This window comes from Varanus komodoensis, unplaced genomic scaffold (genome assembly GCF_004798865.1).
Source record: "Varanus komodoensis strain SLA01 unplaced genomic scaffold, ASM479886v1 scaffold4, whole genome shotgun sequence".
NCBI classification, from domain to species: Eukaryota; Metazoa; Chordata; class Lepidosauria; order Squamata; family Varanidae; genus Varanus; species Varanus komodoensis.
This window is the reverse complement of record NW_025335941.1, coordinates 40,706,734-40,723,457: the sequence shown is the minus strand read 5'-3', so window position 1 is coordinate 40,723,457 and position 16,724 is coordinate 40,706,734.

The window sequence follows — 16,724 nt, the reverse complement described above, 5'->3', positions numbered from 1 at the left end:
ATGTATACAAGTTACAGTTGCTGGATAAGTGATATTTAAGCATTACGGCACATACATTTTCAAGGGAAGGGAAACTACTACTTAAGAATATGCATTTATGACTAGGGGTAGAAGGATCAGCAGTGCTTAGATCACTGAGATTGTTTGGATGCCACTTTGAAGCTCAGATTTCTATACTCATGTTTTAGACTATGATCTGTTTTTCTTCTAGTTTGAACTGGGAAATCACACCTTTTGGTACATATTGTATAAGTGCGCACCAAATGCACTTCCCCCATAGCTTAAAGTCTGAAAATATGCATTTTAATATTTTTTTAAAAGTGTACATTCTTTAACATTTAAAATTGGCCACATGGAACTTGGCCCCCACCAAAATATGCTTGTTTTCATACTTGTGGATGTGATTGGGGCCAATTTAAGTTAGAAGCAAAGCAAAATGAAATTTTCATATATCCCAATTTGCAGTATGACACATTTGAAAACCATGATCAGAATTGACAATCATTGTTCTTTCTTCTTGGCCCAGCCAATGTGCCCTTTTCTTTAACTTGCAAAATGTGTTAACATATTTGAGTAAAAGTGAACAGTCAGGTTCTTCCTGTTATGAAGTCTGTCTGAACTGTGGCAACATGGGGAGAGCAGATTGGAAAAACATGATATCCCATTTTTACACAGACGGCTTCTTATGAAGCCTTTTAACATAAGCAGGAGGGCCCTCATTTTAAATTAAATAAACCTTCAGATCCCTGCCGTTTAAATGGGCTGTTGATAAATAGATTCTGCTCTTAGTCATCTCTCACTTTTACATGCTTGAGAAAATACCCTTTTGTGTAAATTATCCAACTGCTCTTTAGTTGTACCTTTTTAAAAAGGGTATTTTAGTTAGCTGCCAGTTCCACGCCTGAATAATCAAAACCCTGATTTAGAGGAATCTTAGGCAGAAACAATGGGCAACTAAGGCTATCTTGAAGCTGCAGGCCTCATCCCACTTGGAGCTGGTTGACACAATTATTTTGTAGAAACCAAAATTGATACGTTGGCGAGGATCCAAAGAATTATCCATCTAGTTCAGCAGGCCCAAGCTTTTGAACCTGAGAGGGTTTCCAAAAGAAGCTTGTGCTATGATAGTTCTTCAAAGGAAAAAAAAAATCATTTGTTTTTAAACCCCATGGGATATGCCTAAGCTAATAGCTTCTTGGTTCCAAACCATTGTGAATTTTCTTCAGGTAGCTACACATGTCATACTTGCCTTATGAATGGTTTAACATGAATTCTCATTTAACTCTCTCTTTGAACATTTTCAATGTTGCTGTGAATTTCTGTACAAATCCATGGATTAACATCAAGGAGTCTGGTTCTGGAAGCCCATTGTATGAGGGTATGGAAGTTCAAAGGATGGGCAGACTCCTACAGAAGAAACAGGAAGCTCATGGATCCTGGAGGGATAGCCCCAGGGAATAGAGTTGAAAGAGGAACAGTTTATGGAGAAGTTATTTTGATGGGTGGGTGTGGAATCCTGAACTCAATGAACAAGAGGAAGCACTGGGGTTCATTCAGTATAGGGAAGACCAGGAAACCAAGAGAGAAGGATGAAGCCATGTGGCTGAGAGAGGGATGAGAGAAAACTTGTGGGACCAAGGCCCGAACAGTTAGATTTATAGCTTCACTTTACAGATGCTGCAGCTGGAGGATGCATAATTAAGAGCAGAAGTAACATGACGTTAGACCAAAAGAATACTCCTTTGAAGTAAGGGAACTGTAGTAAAAGAAGGATGCCGAAGCTGAGGAGTGGGCTGAACATACCCTGAAAGAAAACTTCAGAGATTCAGCATTGATTTAACCAGTTTACTCTAGATTTCTTATTTCTAATTGCATTAATTAGAGACTTCACAGAGACTTCACAATCATAAAAGTCAGAGAAAACTTAATTTGGGATTATTGCTGATGTTGGAGGCAGTAACTTTTTATTAGAGGCCAGGGGTTAGTTATTTATGTATTTATGTATTAGATTTATATCCTGCCTTTTACCTGTTCCCTCAGTTCTAATGTTTTAGCCTTTTTGAAAAAATGCCCTGCACTGTCAAATTTATCTTTCAGTCTATGTGACAAACATCTCATTGCTTTTCAGAATTATAGCAGAAAATTTTCCCAAAAAGCAACTGCTTGGACCTGTGTCTTACACTTCATTATAAGTGAGTCCTCTTGATTTCCAGGAGTGCATTACAGCATTTGCAAAACCAGGAAATTGTGAGCAATGATGATCATCATCAACCACAAACTGGGCAGAGAAATCATATTGGGGTGGACCAGAAGCCACTGAGGAAGAACCATGCATTCTTAAGCATTGCCAGTTCACTTAGGCCAGGTCAGGTGGTAGGTTCTTCCTTCATTCCCCAGTGACATCAGTGGGGGAAAAAGTTGCTATGCCAGCTTCAGGACTGGGGATATTTATTTATTCATTTATTTGTTGGATTTCTATCCCACTTTTTTCTTATCACAGCCTCAAAGCATATTATATCATTCACTTCCACCTTCTTTACATCTTATCCTTACAATAGCAGTAGGTTGGGCTGGGAGTCTGTGACTGGCCCAAAGTCACCCAGTTGGTTCCATGGCCTACAGGGGACTAGAACCCAGATTGCCTGAGTCCTAATCTGGTGCTCTTAACCACTACATGATGCAGTGGGATTGTTTCTTTGCCTTGGCAGCAAATGAAAGCCCTTTTGATCCACCTGGAAATGGTCTGTCAATCTTGATCTCACCAAGGTCATCTTTTTTTCAAAGACCAAGCTCATTCCATAACCATGTCTCAGTACCAAAAAACAATTTAAAAGCCTGTTTCAGTAGTGTATGCATAATGCATGCATGTTCTGCTTTTAAACTTGCATATTTTGCATGTATGTGCCTATTACATAAGGTGTGTTTATGAAAAACAAACACAAAAATGCTCCTTGACTGAGCAGATTGTAACACATTTCTGCCCTTTCCTGCATGACTGCTGGTGATACATCTACCCTGATGGTACTCCTCTAGAGACATAAGAGCCACCCCACCAGCAGATTAGCATTTCTGCAAAATCCTACTGACCATCAGAGGACAGCTGATGGACTGTAAACTGCAGCTTAAGTGTCTCTAATCCCCAGTGATTTCAGTCATATGCGAGCATTTATGGAGTACATTGTGCTGTGGCCCATTTTTGCAATTTTTGCTGGAACTACTTGGCAGCAAGTGGCCCAGGAACTGCAGCTTTTTCAGCCAAAAGGAAGGCAAAGAGATATAAAGGCAGGATCAGTCTGTATGCTTTTTGATCAGGGTAAAAATCTTGCTGTTTAGGATTTATACTATCTACTGTAGCATCAAAGGCACTACATTTAAATCTGCATAGTATATCCTTCAGGATTTGTTTTCCTTTTAGAAATGGCATTACTTCTGTTACTAGAAAAATGAAAAGCTTGTCAAGGCTAACTTTTGTGTGCATACATAGTCCATTTTTTTCCTCTAGTATTACTACTCTTTGTATGTTTCCTTGAATGCTAAAAACAGACGTTATAGATGAACACTTAATGAAAAACTGAAAACAAAACAAAACCATTCACCTTTGAAAGGCTTGAAATTGTTCTATCCATGTTGGCAATTGAATAGCATCTATAATCTGAGCTAGTCTTACACAAATCTGGAGGAAAATCTCCCTAACCCTCTAATCCCATTTTTTGAACCAATGGAGGGATTTGATCCAAACTAAATAATCTAGGGCCTGCACACCTTAAAAACCATTTCCCATATTCATGTTATATTTTGGAAGTATGTATATAGGCCAGTACAACCCCTGAGGTCAACATCAGTGGTCTTTATTGACTGTTACTGATGCATTTTAAGCTAAGGGTACCACTATTTCATACATCCTTCAGTGTTATATGTTACATTTCCAATTTTCAAGATTACATAGAAACAAAGCAAGTCAGAAGGGGTCTTCCAGGCCATCTAGTCTGACCCCCAGCTCCAGCTGGCTCTGCTTTTGTAATCTCCAACATGTGGTTGTCTAGTCTTTCCTTGAACTCCTTCATTGATGGGGCTCTTTCACCTTTCTTGGAAGCCCATTCCATATCCTAGGGGTCCTAACTGTCAGGAAATAATTCCTGACATCCAACCTGAAGCCTGTTTTATTGAGCTTTGGCCTATTGGAATGCATCCTGCCCTCCACTGCAGGAAAGAACAGGTCGCGGCCATCCTCCACATGACATCCCCTCACATACCTATTAGTAACTAAAGGATGCCCTTGCAGTTCTCTCTTCTCAGGCTGAAAAGACCCAGATCTCTCCTTATATGTCATCCCTTCCAACACGGCTACCATTCATGTGACCCTGTGCTGAACCAGTTCTAACTGAGCTATGTCCCTGAACTGGATTATCAATACCTCCTTAGATCTGGAAGCAATGTTTCTGGCTATACATCCAAGGGTGGTGTTTTCCATCTTAACCACACTGTGTCACACTGTGGGCTCATGTTTAGCCTGCTGTCAATATGTACCCTGAGATCCCTTTCATGAATGCTGCTCCCCAACCACTTGTCCCCCATCCCGTACCTGTGACACCTATTCCTGTGTCCCAAATGCAAGACCTTGCACTTATCCACATTGAATGCCATCCTGTTGTCCTTTGCCTACTTCCACAGCCTGTCCAGATCCTTCTGGTTCTGGATCACCTGCTCCTCAGTTGTGGTCACTGCCCCCACTTTGGTATCATCTGCGAATTTAGCCACCAGACTGATTATCCCCTCCTGGAGGTCACTGATAAAAAGATTGAACAGAATCCGTCCCAGAACTGAGTCCTGAGGGACTCCCCTTGTCACAAGCTGCCATCCTGATGAATCCACACTGATGGTCACCCTTTGTTTTTGGTCTGTCAGCTATGTCCTAATCCTTTGGACAGTGCTTTGATCTATCCCAAAGCTTGACGATTTCTCTGCTAGGATATCATGCAGCATTTTTTCCCCAAAAGCCTTGCTGAAGTTCAGGTAAACCACATCCACTACATTCCCTCTATCTAGCCACCTTATAATATAATACCACAATTTCATTCATGTCCACACTGAGCTTGCTATATACTTAAAACCTTTTATCTAGAGGAATGGAATACAAATCCGAATGAAATAAATATATAAAGACATAAGTGGTCCTGATGAAGAAATTGTCTAAACAAAACATTGATTACATTGGCAAACAAAGCTCTGTGCTTTGCACATACTCATGGTCTCTTCCTCAAGGACAGTGCTCTTGGCTCTTGGCTTTTTTTTTTTTTTTCATTTGTCTTTTTGTTCTAAACTTTAAATGTATTCTTTTGACAGGCCAGGTCCATAGAACAGTACAGTGGCCACCTTTTAAGAATTGAACTCCTACTGAAAGCACAATTGCAGCAAAACACACTTTTATGACACTGCATTATGGAAGGAAAGATAAAATAGATACTTCAGAGACACTACAGACGGTTCAACCCTTTGGACAAAGAGGGTTTCTTCTAGAGATGTGTGTGTGTTGGGAGCGGGAGAGTTACTTGTTTTGTTTTTTTTTTAATCTGTTTCTTTGGGAATGAATGTTATTCCTATCCTGATAGCATCACAGGTTTGAAATATTGCACCTGCGAACTCATTTAACTCCAGACTTGGTTAATTCTGCCAGCTAATTATCAAGCCAAGCACAGGCACCACTGCATCTCAAAATTTCCACCTCTTTCAGGCCACATGTTTGGAGACACTGTCACTGTTGAGATATTTGACTGCTGTCCATTCTTCTGGTAGTTCCCCCAAGTGGAAGATTCCTGCCTACCTTCAGGCTTGGCACTGATGCTACTGAATGCTGAGTCAGCTCAAAATGAAACCTCTCTCATCCATGACTTGATTGTGATTGAGGGGGCCAATCTGGCCTGTGTTATGGAGGCCGGGGTGGGAGAAATGGGAGGAGTTACCCTCTTGCAGCTGTGCCCGTTTGGGAACTTGGTGCAGCACCAACATCCCCTTGGGGGTTGGAGAGCGGGTGACTGTGGTCTACAGGAATATGGTCTCCCTCTCTAGGCTTTGTGTTTACTCAGAGGCAGGCCTTGAGAGTTTGTACCTTGTGTTAGGCACTCGAGACAGATTAGGGATTCTGCTGATGTACAGCATATATAACCAACAGAAGAAGCTGAGCCACGAAGTTGCTCAACAAGAGCATCTGAATGACACACAGGTCATGTGGTCAAAGTCTTCAGTACTAGAGTGAAACATATTGCATTTCTATTAAATTACAAGTATTCCTAAATTTCCATCTGTACACATAAATTAGCATATGCAAATATTGTTCAATGTTTCCATGTTTTTAGTTATGTTCCTATGCCACTGGTAATGTCATGGGAAACGGTCTGAGGTTTCTGCAAGAAGTCATTAGCTTTTTAATTACCTGGACTGGCAGTCAGTCTGCATGTGATAAAAGAACAAAAAAAGAACAGGCCAATCAAAACCTGGCAAATCAGCAACCTAGAAATGAAGAAGGGGCTGCTTTCATACAGCTGAGAAATGTTGGCCTAGTGACAAGGCCAGTCTTGCAAAATGTGTGAGAGAGCTCTTTACTACTAACATGTGGAGCTCACATTGGCGCTTTTGCCTTCAAACTTCAGTTGTGCTAGAGGCTTCTGGAGATGTCTTTTTGTGTCCCTCATGCCCACTGATGTTACAGATACTCTTTATGCAATTGATCTAACCCCCCATTAGCTTCTGTTGGACCTGTGCCTGAAGTCAAGATTGCAAGACAGGGACCAATAATATTACTTAATATTTAACATGGGAATGTAACATTGTTTATTAAGAAATAAAAGACAAATCCAGGCCTTGGGCAGCTTGCAATCTAATTAGGCAAGAAAACATGTTGGCGAGCTTTTTTCCTCCATAGCTTCAAAGAGAATCTGTGTGCTTGTTTGGAGATTTTTTATTTATTTATTTATTTACTTTGTGTTCAGGCTCATAGGAGAAATGCATGCAGCAATTCCCATTCCCCCAAATGTCTCCCTCCCCCTTTTCCAGGAAGAAAAAACATCTATTCTGCTTCCAAATGCCTCTCTGTCTGTTTAATTAGATTTGACTTGGGAAGCTTTTACAGGTAATTGCTGTTTGTGGGGAGTTGCGTGGGTCAGACGCAGCTCTCGCTCCCTCCCAGGTTCACATTTAAATAATGGAATTAATGGCTGGAAATCTATACAGAGGCTTACTCGTTACAAGAAGCGTGCGCCAGGGTGGAGGAAGGCTGTGGTGCTGTTCTCAGTCGCTTTCCTTCATCTGCTTTCCTTTTCTCTTACCTTCTTGTACCACCTGCAGCAGTCTGGATGTTTAGAAACAGAAATCAGGCTGGAGGAAGGTGGAGAAGAGTCTTTGCCTTTTTGGGAAGCTCTCATAGAAGGGCAGTTCTGGTGATACTCCAAAATTTTCAGCACATGCAATGTTGGAGGGAGAGAATGTCATGGGCAAATGGTGCCTCCAGGCAAATGCTGATGTGCAGACTGCTGCAGTTCAGGACACATTCCCTTCTCCATTTTCTGTCCCAGCCCCCAACAGTTATTTTATTTCTATGCTTCCCCACAGCTGAAGCTTCCCGGGCAGTTCACAAAATTCATTCATAATTCAAAAACCACAATATAATAAAAGAATCTAGAATTTCAGAAATACAAAATTTAAAACAAAATCACGCACTAAAAAGATTTTTTTTTAATGTCACTAGAATGACAGAAACCTTACCTTCTCCCACAATGTACCATGAAATGCTATTGCATAACTCAGGCATAAAGGACAGTCTTAACCTAGCAGGGAAAAGAAAGTCTTGCTGTCAGGAAGACTTCAGTAAGAAGATGATTCCACAACCAGTGGGCCACCACCAAGAAGGTCCTCCCAACTACTCCCATTGCCACCCTCTCTCCTAGCCTTCTTCAGAGGTTGCATTCAGGTGTTCAATGTAGCATCCAGGTAGGTTCCAATTTGGAGGGGCACTCTGCCAGGTACTTTGATCTCACACCATGTGTGACTTTATACTTTAGAATCCGTACCTTGAATCAGTCCCAGAAGTGCACACACAATCAAAGCAAGTCGTTGAACTGTTTTCCTTTCCTAAGATACTGTATTTTTAACCTTACTCTACTTCTGAAACATGCAGAAGTAGAAATACAGAAAGTTGGCACTGAATGTGGAAACAAGCTAAATTTCTCCTTTGCAAGCCTCCATGGTAATTTGCTGACAAAATTTGCCATCAGACAATCAAGTCTTCTGCTGCCACTGCACAAACACGTTTCAGTTGTGTGGTACCTGCAAGAGTGCAGCCTGCAGGATGGGTGGGTGTCTGAGGGAAGACGTGTCCCTCAAATATCTGATGTTGTCCACCCCTAATTCAGTTCAAAATGTTGTCAGCAGATGTCAGATTCAGATTTACCAAAAGAAACACCAGCCTTGGCAGCTTTTTTCTTTCATGCTGCTAAGCTCCTGTTGATGATCCATTTTCCATACCATGGCACTAGAATGACACTGTGTTGTACCATATTTTCCCCAGAGTGGGGGAAATTGCTGTCCTTGGTCTACTGATAGACACCTCACTGCTGGTATTAATGGCAGGACAATTCTGTTCGGGAATGAAGGGAAAGGTGGGTTGCCACATGTTTTTCCATTAAGTCCTGGTATACCCTGCTGCCTTGGGAAGGAAGAAATTTGGAAGGGAGGAAGTCTTACTTTTGCTCCACCCCACTTGGCTTTTGCCGAAAAAAAGTTCAAAGAAGAAATTTGGAACCAGTCATTGTTCTAGCTTTTATTGCATTGGAAACATGAACAGACTGCATGCATTGATACAGAACTCTGACAGTAGAACCAGCTGCCTAGAGAGGTGGTAGCTCTTCCACACTAGAGACACTCAAAAAGAACCTGGACAGCCATCTGAGTGGGATGGTGTAAACATGTCCTGCAAAAGGAGGGGGTTGGACCCGATGGCCTTCCTGGCCCCTTCCAACTCTGCTATTCTATGATTCTATAATCTCTAATATCCTAAACTCTGTATGATTCCCCACAGCCCAATACTCACCTGTACAATTGATCCTAAATTCCCATGATTCCTAGCATTGTCAGCCATTATGGTCAGATTCTAACCACCACCACCACTACCACCTACGTATGTATTGCAGAGTAAATAAAAACCTTGATATTGAACACTCAGTTGTCAATGTGTATTTACTGAGTACTGCAGTTTCTGCAAAGTGAAGGATTTGATTTCTTCCTTCTGTTGAATCTGGGCTTTCTTGGTAAAGGCTGGCCTATGCATCAGGTCAATAAACTAGTATGAAATATATATAGGAGTCTGTGCCACAGCTGCTCTTGTAACAAATAATGTGTGCTGAATATAATCATCACCTTAATGGGCCTCTTATTTAAATACAGGTTTTAAATATGTTTTACAAATGCACTTAACTTTGCCTATTTAAAAGATGTAAATAAGAATACATTAAAAAGCACAGTGGAAAGTGGGAAAATGACATGAAGTGCATCCTTTAGCATTAACTTGAGTAATATGCCTTATTAACAGACCTTTCATTTGTTCCACACTCTGAGTTCTGTGATAGATAAGTGTGGGTTTGTTCCTACTGCTCTGCTCTTCGCAAAAAGGACAAACTTGGACTTGTATGAATCCAGGAGCACAACTCTCACTGAGACAGTGGAGTGCTACCTTTGGGCTTGGATGTGTCCTCTTGGCCATGGCAATGTGCTGTCCAATGGCTAGTCTACAGAGTTGTATAATTCTTCCAAGGTCAGTGTGTCAAACATGGCACTTTTACTGAGATTAGGCTTCAAATCCTGTGAAAAGCCCTGTCATGGTAATTGTGACTCAGCGGTAAAGTAAGGGATGCAATAGGTTCCTCTTTTAATCCACGGTGTCTCCTTAATATCTGTCTGTCTGCCTGCCTGTCATCTATCTCTATTACATTAATGTTCACATAGCAAGAAGTGGAATGTTCAACTGTATTACACAATCTGAGAAATGTACTTCAGCTTCAGGATCCCTTGCAGAAGCTGCAGTTCCTGGATTGCATACCAAGTACAAAGTGATAATTGTATACCAGTATCATATTTGTTTTTAGCTTTTAGAGACAGGTCTGGCTTCAGGCATCAGACAGATGTAGAGGCAATGGAAAGCATAAGTGCTTTGCACTTCCTGTGAAAGAGACGTCTCCAATCCTCTCACCTGGAAGATTATTTTGCCCTGTATTAAGAGTATACACATTTCCCCATTGGGATGGCTTCAAAAGTCCTGTTTTGAATGAGATGAAGGGTCAGGTGAAGAGGAAGCATGATGCACTTGCATTTCCTGTTCTTTCCACATCTGTGCTATATCTAAAGTGGTTCTTAGTATACTTACAATTACTCAATCATTGGGACAACCAATAAAACAGAACTATTTCTATCTTGCTGTAGCTTTGTGGCCAGCCCGTGTCTGAGAAGGACATTTGGGCTTATCCAGTGAACATACTCCTTATGCCTTTTTGTCAACCACAAGCAGCAGAGCCAGGTGACTTAAAACCCAGCATCGATTCATGACAAAGAAATCAGTGACTCTTGTATTATATAATTATTGATATAGCTGGAAATTGCCATGGGCAAAACACAACTCACTATTTGTTATGCTGTATTGTCTCTCTAGAAGGCACCAGGCCTCTGTGTTTGCCTCTCATGTTCCCATTCCATGTTTATTTATATAATATGCCTTTAGCTTCATATTTCTCCTGTGAATCCTAGTTGGAAAATCAGCACTAGTTTCATTCCAGGGGGCCTTAAAGAAAATAAATTCCTACCGATAATGTTGAAGGCCTAGGCTGAATACAAAAGAATGTGAGGAAAGGTGAGCATGGGAAATAGGGTTGAAAGACAGCAGACTCTTTTAATCTCACCAGGGTCTGGATAGACTGCCAATCATTTAATAGAAATGTACACCTTGAAAGTGCAGAGCTGTTTTTATGTTGCTATTTGGATAACATGGCATCCATCTGAGACTGCTTCCTTACATATGTCCTGGTGTGATCACTGAAACAAACATACTTTTTATGCTAAGTCCAAACATTGGAGGAAAAAATCATTTTCTTGGAGCCCGCTGTCCTGCCGCAGAGCTGCCGCCTTCAGGAAGGTCTCCAAATTCACTTGTCTTTTCAAAATCATATAGAAAGTATCCACATATGAGCAAAGCATTCACATATGATGGGAAGGAGGTTCTATTAATGAGCATTTCATTTGGATGTGCATACTGCACCTCAGTGCTCAACGACCTCCACAAGAGGTCGTTGAGGCCCCATCGGTGCGGGTGTTCAAGGATAGGCTGGACGTCCACATGGTGGGCATGTCGTGAGCAGAGCCGGCTGGTGCCAGAGGTCAGACTAGATGGCCCGGGAGACCCCTTCTGACTTGCTCTGTTTCTATGTTTCTATATTACACCTCATATACTACACCTTCCTTGTTTTTACCCACTATCATCCCTTAATGATAGGATGCATTTAAATATCTATAAAAAGAGTTTAGGCTTGGTCCTCAAAGGTGCAGAGTACTCACACATTTTCAGTGATGTCCAGTTGGAATTTGGTCAGGTAGCAGCTCTGACAAACAGGATATGGGTGATGCTGTGTCAGCATTATCTGGGTCTTGGGAACAAATTTGTGAATGCAATGAAGATTTCAGTTCAGTGCAGCTGGCCTAATTCTACTAACTGTTATGGATCTTGAGACAAATCTGGTCTGTCTTGAACACAGCTCTTCATGATTTTTCCATGACCTCTCTGAAAGCTTGGAAAGCCCAGGCTCACCATGAACGTCCATCAGCTCATAAGGCTTGAGCTACCCTTTGTACTCCTTATATGCCTCTGCTGTCCCATGCCTGTCTCCCTCCATTTCATCCGGGCTAATCTTAACTAGATGCTGTGAGTAGGGAGCCTTTCCTGCCACCTACATCTTCACAGCTTGATGCACTGATAACAGGAATCTATGGATTGATTTTGGCCCACTTTGAAATGTGTATGAGCCATGGATAATTCACTGTTTTGTCACCTGTAGGTGCAAGATGCTAGTCCAGATTTATACTGCTCCAGTCATACTGCTCCAACTGCTCCAAGTTGGTTTTAAAAAATGCATATTTCAGTTTATTGCAATGGATCCTGGGATTTAGCAAAACCCAGAATGAATCAGAATTGAACTGAAATGAGGACTTGGTACAAAAGGTGATATCATACTATTATAGACGAGATTAGACTAATTGGTTTCATGCAAAAGGTGTTTATAGATAATACAGAGAGAATACAGATGTTCTGCGAATGCATAATGAAATGATTAGGCATGTAATACTTTGAGAATACAGAATGAGTACTATAGCAGTGTGCAACTTCCAGAATACTGTGCACAGCTAGTTGAATGATTGCACATTTCCCATTTTAATTAGTCTGTGAGAAGCTCTGGAAAAACAGGTGGGATTGTTGAAACATGTTTGGTTGTGTGAATTTGGAACAATGCTTTAAAATACCTTGTTTTTCTTTGCTATAACTTGGTGACAGGACACATGTTTGGCATGCAGAAAGTTCCAGGTTTCATCCCTGTAGTATATGTAGCTAATTGATCTCAGCAAGGAAAGGGCCCCAATAGCAATTCTTGCTGTGTTTCCAACTAGAGCTTAAGAAATAAGGCTCCAACTGATGCCATATGTTTCCATGTCTTAAACCTGAAAACTAAAACAGTAGCAATAACCAAGAGGAATCCTCTGGACTACCAAGGGTTCATGGGAATGAAGCACAATGATTTTATAATGATAGGTGGTTTTCCTCTGTCAATAAATAAATAAATAAGAATAGGAAAAGAGATAACATCCAAGGAAAGAGAACATATTTTGTAAACACTATTTGCAAGGCAAAACAACAAATATGTATCAAGTCACAGGGCTTCAACAGAATGGGATTCCAGAAACAAGCAATCTCAAGCAGAAAGGGACAAATATACATGAAGACAAAGAGAATGGCCACCTATAGTCACCCCTCCGCAGGTTTGTACTCAAAACTCTCTGGCAATGCTAAGCTGACTCTCATTAGCCAACCACAAGCTAACAGCAACAGTCTTCTCAGGCTTTGAGAGGAAGGGGTATCGGCAGAAAGTTCTTACAAAGACTCAGCTGAACTCCTTCAGCCCAAATAATAAGAATGCTGCTGAGGTCTTGCAGCCCTGGACATTATGAGAGAATACAAGCAGATGGCCTGACAAATATGTGCAGGCTGAACCTCACTGAATGGAGCTTTACAGGCTGATGAGACAGAAGAGAAAAATGGATTTCATGACAGCAGGAAATGCATTCCCTCAAGAACTGCAGTCCCCCACTCTATCCTTCAGAGAGTGTAGAAACTCATTATTTTTCAATTCAGCCTTTCAAAATGTATAGTTGTAATGTTTGTTTACAGTTTTAATGCTCTTTTTACTGTTGTAAGGTTTTGTTGTTTTTTAAATTGCAGTAGACTGCCTTGATGGCTTTTAGCTGATAACACAATACATAAATGAGAAAAATAAAGAAATAATCTGTGTTATTGATTTTATTTTTTCTAGTAGACCAGACCTGAAGATTATATTCAGGCTATGGCCAAGAAAACAGAATGAGTAGATGGGCATACTCCAAAAACTAACCTGGGTCCATTAGGGAAACCTAGAAGATATATTGATAAACCCATATTCTTTAGTTAGCAGTTTATTTGTTTGGGAAAAATCCTTCACTCTTGATAATGAAGGATTTCTGAATTCACTTCAGAGGCGGCGCAGCATCCTTTACAGGAACCAACAGCCACAACAACAACCAAAACATGGTTGAATTGCCAAAATGACCCTGGAATAGTCTGTGATCATTCTCTTCTCATTATGTCAGAAGTGATTCCCAGATTTAGATTCAGGAGATCTACAGGGATTAACAATGTGTTAATGAAAGGAGATGGGTTGAATAATGTTAGCATAGTAGCATTTCTTGCATTAGTAAACTAGCATTGTATTCTGGTAAAAACGAGGTATCAGAGAGGTTAAAAGGCTGTCTGGTACTAGGTATCTACTTACGCTTATTCTTAGCTGACTTTACATCTTGGTGAGCTTGCTAATTAGTGCTCTTTGGGAATATGGCTGAAATTGTAGTGATGCAAGGGAATGCCCACCACTCAGTGGTAGAGTGCATACTTTGTGTATCCAAGGTTCAGTAATTCAAGCAGTTCAGTATCCAAGCAGAAGCATGCCATGTCCTCTTCCAGGTTACTCTGTTTCCTTTCCCCTGCTTCCCTAACAGCCAGCCACCATTTCATGGGCACTCCCATTTTCTGGGATTTATTTCTGCTTAGCCTTTTCCCCCAGCATACTTTTGTACTTTTGAAAACTGCAAAGCTCCACTGGGTTTGTACTTCTGCAAACCTCAAGGCAGCACTGCCACACAAGGGGAAGGAAAATGTTTGGCTATGTACATAAACATTGGCAGTCAAGATGCAGGATGGATTTGTTTCAGTTGATTCTTTTCAATTGGGATTTACTCAATTCACAAATTTCATGGATGTTGACACAATCTGTGGTTGAAGTTCATACATTTCTGAGCATACAGTTTGATTTTTTGTTGGGGGGAGAGGTGCCTCACAGCACATGCATGTTTGAAAAATGCGCATGAAAATTGTGTCCTTTTGAATAAGGTTTAGAAACACACTTTTAAAAATCAGAATGAAGAAGAATGGAGACGAATGAGTACATTTCAAAGATGTAAAAAGACCAAACTATACATGAATTTTCATGAAAAGGGAAAAAAACCTATCCAAACATCACAATCTGATGTGGACACAAGATGGAATACGGAGAACTTAAGCGAGTTCATGGTTTTCAGATTGGCCCATCCCTAAGATTTAGCAATCATGCCTTAGCACCAGAAAGAAAGAAAGAAAGAAAGAAAGAAAGAAAGAAAGAAAGAAAGAAAACAAACTTGTGGCCATATAACATAACACTATGGGATCCCTCCACCTCTTGTAAATATAATCCCAGTTCTGACACCTAATACTAAACCTAGTGCTTTCTCCAGGAATGATTTTAAAGAAGAAAATCAATGTGGAATCATTGAGGAACACAACATTATGAAATAGCCTACCAACTTAGGATTTGGAAGAGGTGCTTCCCAGGTTGACAGAAAAAAATTATGCAGTTCTTTTTAAGTCCATTAATCAAAACCAGCTGCAGTTTCCATTTCAATGAGAAAGGTGAAAAAATGATAAATATTGAGCAGAAAAAGTTAATTTATATCCAAGTATTTCAATAAATAAGAAGAGAGAGAGAGAGAGAGAGAGAGAGAGAGAGAGCGCCCTTGCTAGCTTTGAAATGCTGTCACTGCTGCTAGTGCTGTGATATTGCGAAGATATGGGCAGATATGGCTGATGAGACAGGGAAATGATAATCTGAATATCTTTTTTTTCTTCTCTGTCCTTTCAAGAATGTTCAGGGGAGACCCTGGTGGGATCCCATTCAAGTTCTAACAATCTGAAACTGTTTTCAGTTTTCACTCTCTGGTTCCTGACTTTGTACGACATTGGTATTTCTATTGGCCAGAACCCACTTCTAATCAGCCTGGCAATAGGAATTGTGCACTGGATTTCTGAAAGTAGTTCCAAAATCAGGCAGCTTCTGACTGCATCTGGTACTGAACTCAATCAAGCCCAATCCTAGGAGGCTATTTGTAAGCTTCCAGACACATAGGATTACAGGCATCCTATGTAAGACAGAAGGAATGCCCAGATGAGTTTGAGTGCCATTGGTGCTCCTTTTACCAGGTGAAACAGTTAGACGGCTGCTCTGGCTGTCTAAGTGCATCAATGTTGAGTGGAAGGAAGGAAAGGAGGTTGAGACACCACCAAGATACCTTGTATCTTGATGCCATTAGCTTCCTTCCATCTCTGCTCCCCACCCCGATGCTTAGTAGGCTCCTTTCCAAGGTTGCTTTCAGAGTTTTCTCCCTGCCGGTTGTGGGGGATGCAAAGGGACTCAGAGCATGGAGTCCAGCTGTACCATTGGAGCTGGGGGGCGGGGGGTTTGGAATGGCAAAGCCATATGATTGAAAAATCATATGATCCTCTAGATGCTGTTTAGTGGTCACAGGGGGTTTGCTGCCCAAGCAAAAATGCTCATCTTAATGTTTATTTTGAAAAACATTCAATCATATTCATTGTACTTGTGTGTATGTCTGTGTGGCACATTAGTTCACAGCCATTCAGGCATTCATATCAAAGCTTGGTCTCCTGGTATCAAAAATCAGCTCTTAGAAATAGAGTTTCATTCTACAAATAAATCCATATATCTTATGAGAAGCACTTGACTTAATAAACAGCATGCAAAAATAAAAGTGAATTTCATGTCTTATTTCAGAAAGAGAAGTTACAGACTGATGTGGAAATTGGATAGAACAGTCTTATGAGTGAACCGATGTAACCCTGATGTGAACCTGATATAGACAGTTTCACCCATCCCTTCCCCTGCTATAATGACCACATCTGTCCAAGGTTCTTGCATTTCATCCCACTCCCCATGGCCATTAATCTACTGGTAATGATGACACTCCTTTGGGATCATGCCATTTGCCAGACTGGGTGGTAATAGGACCATTACTGTGTGTGTGTCCATTAGCAGTCAATGCCTTCAGAGGGAAGAAAG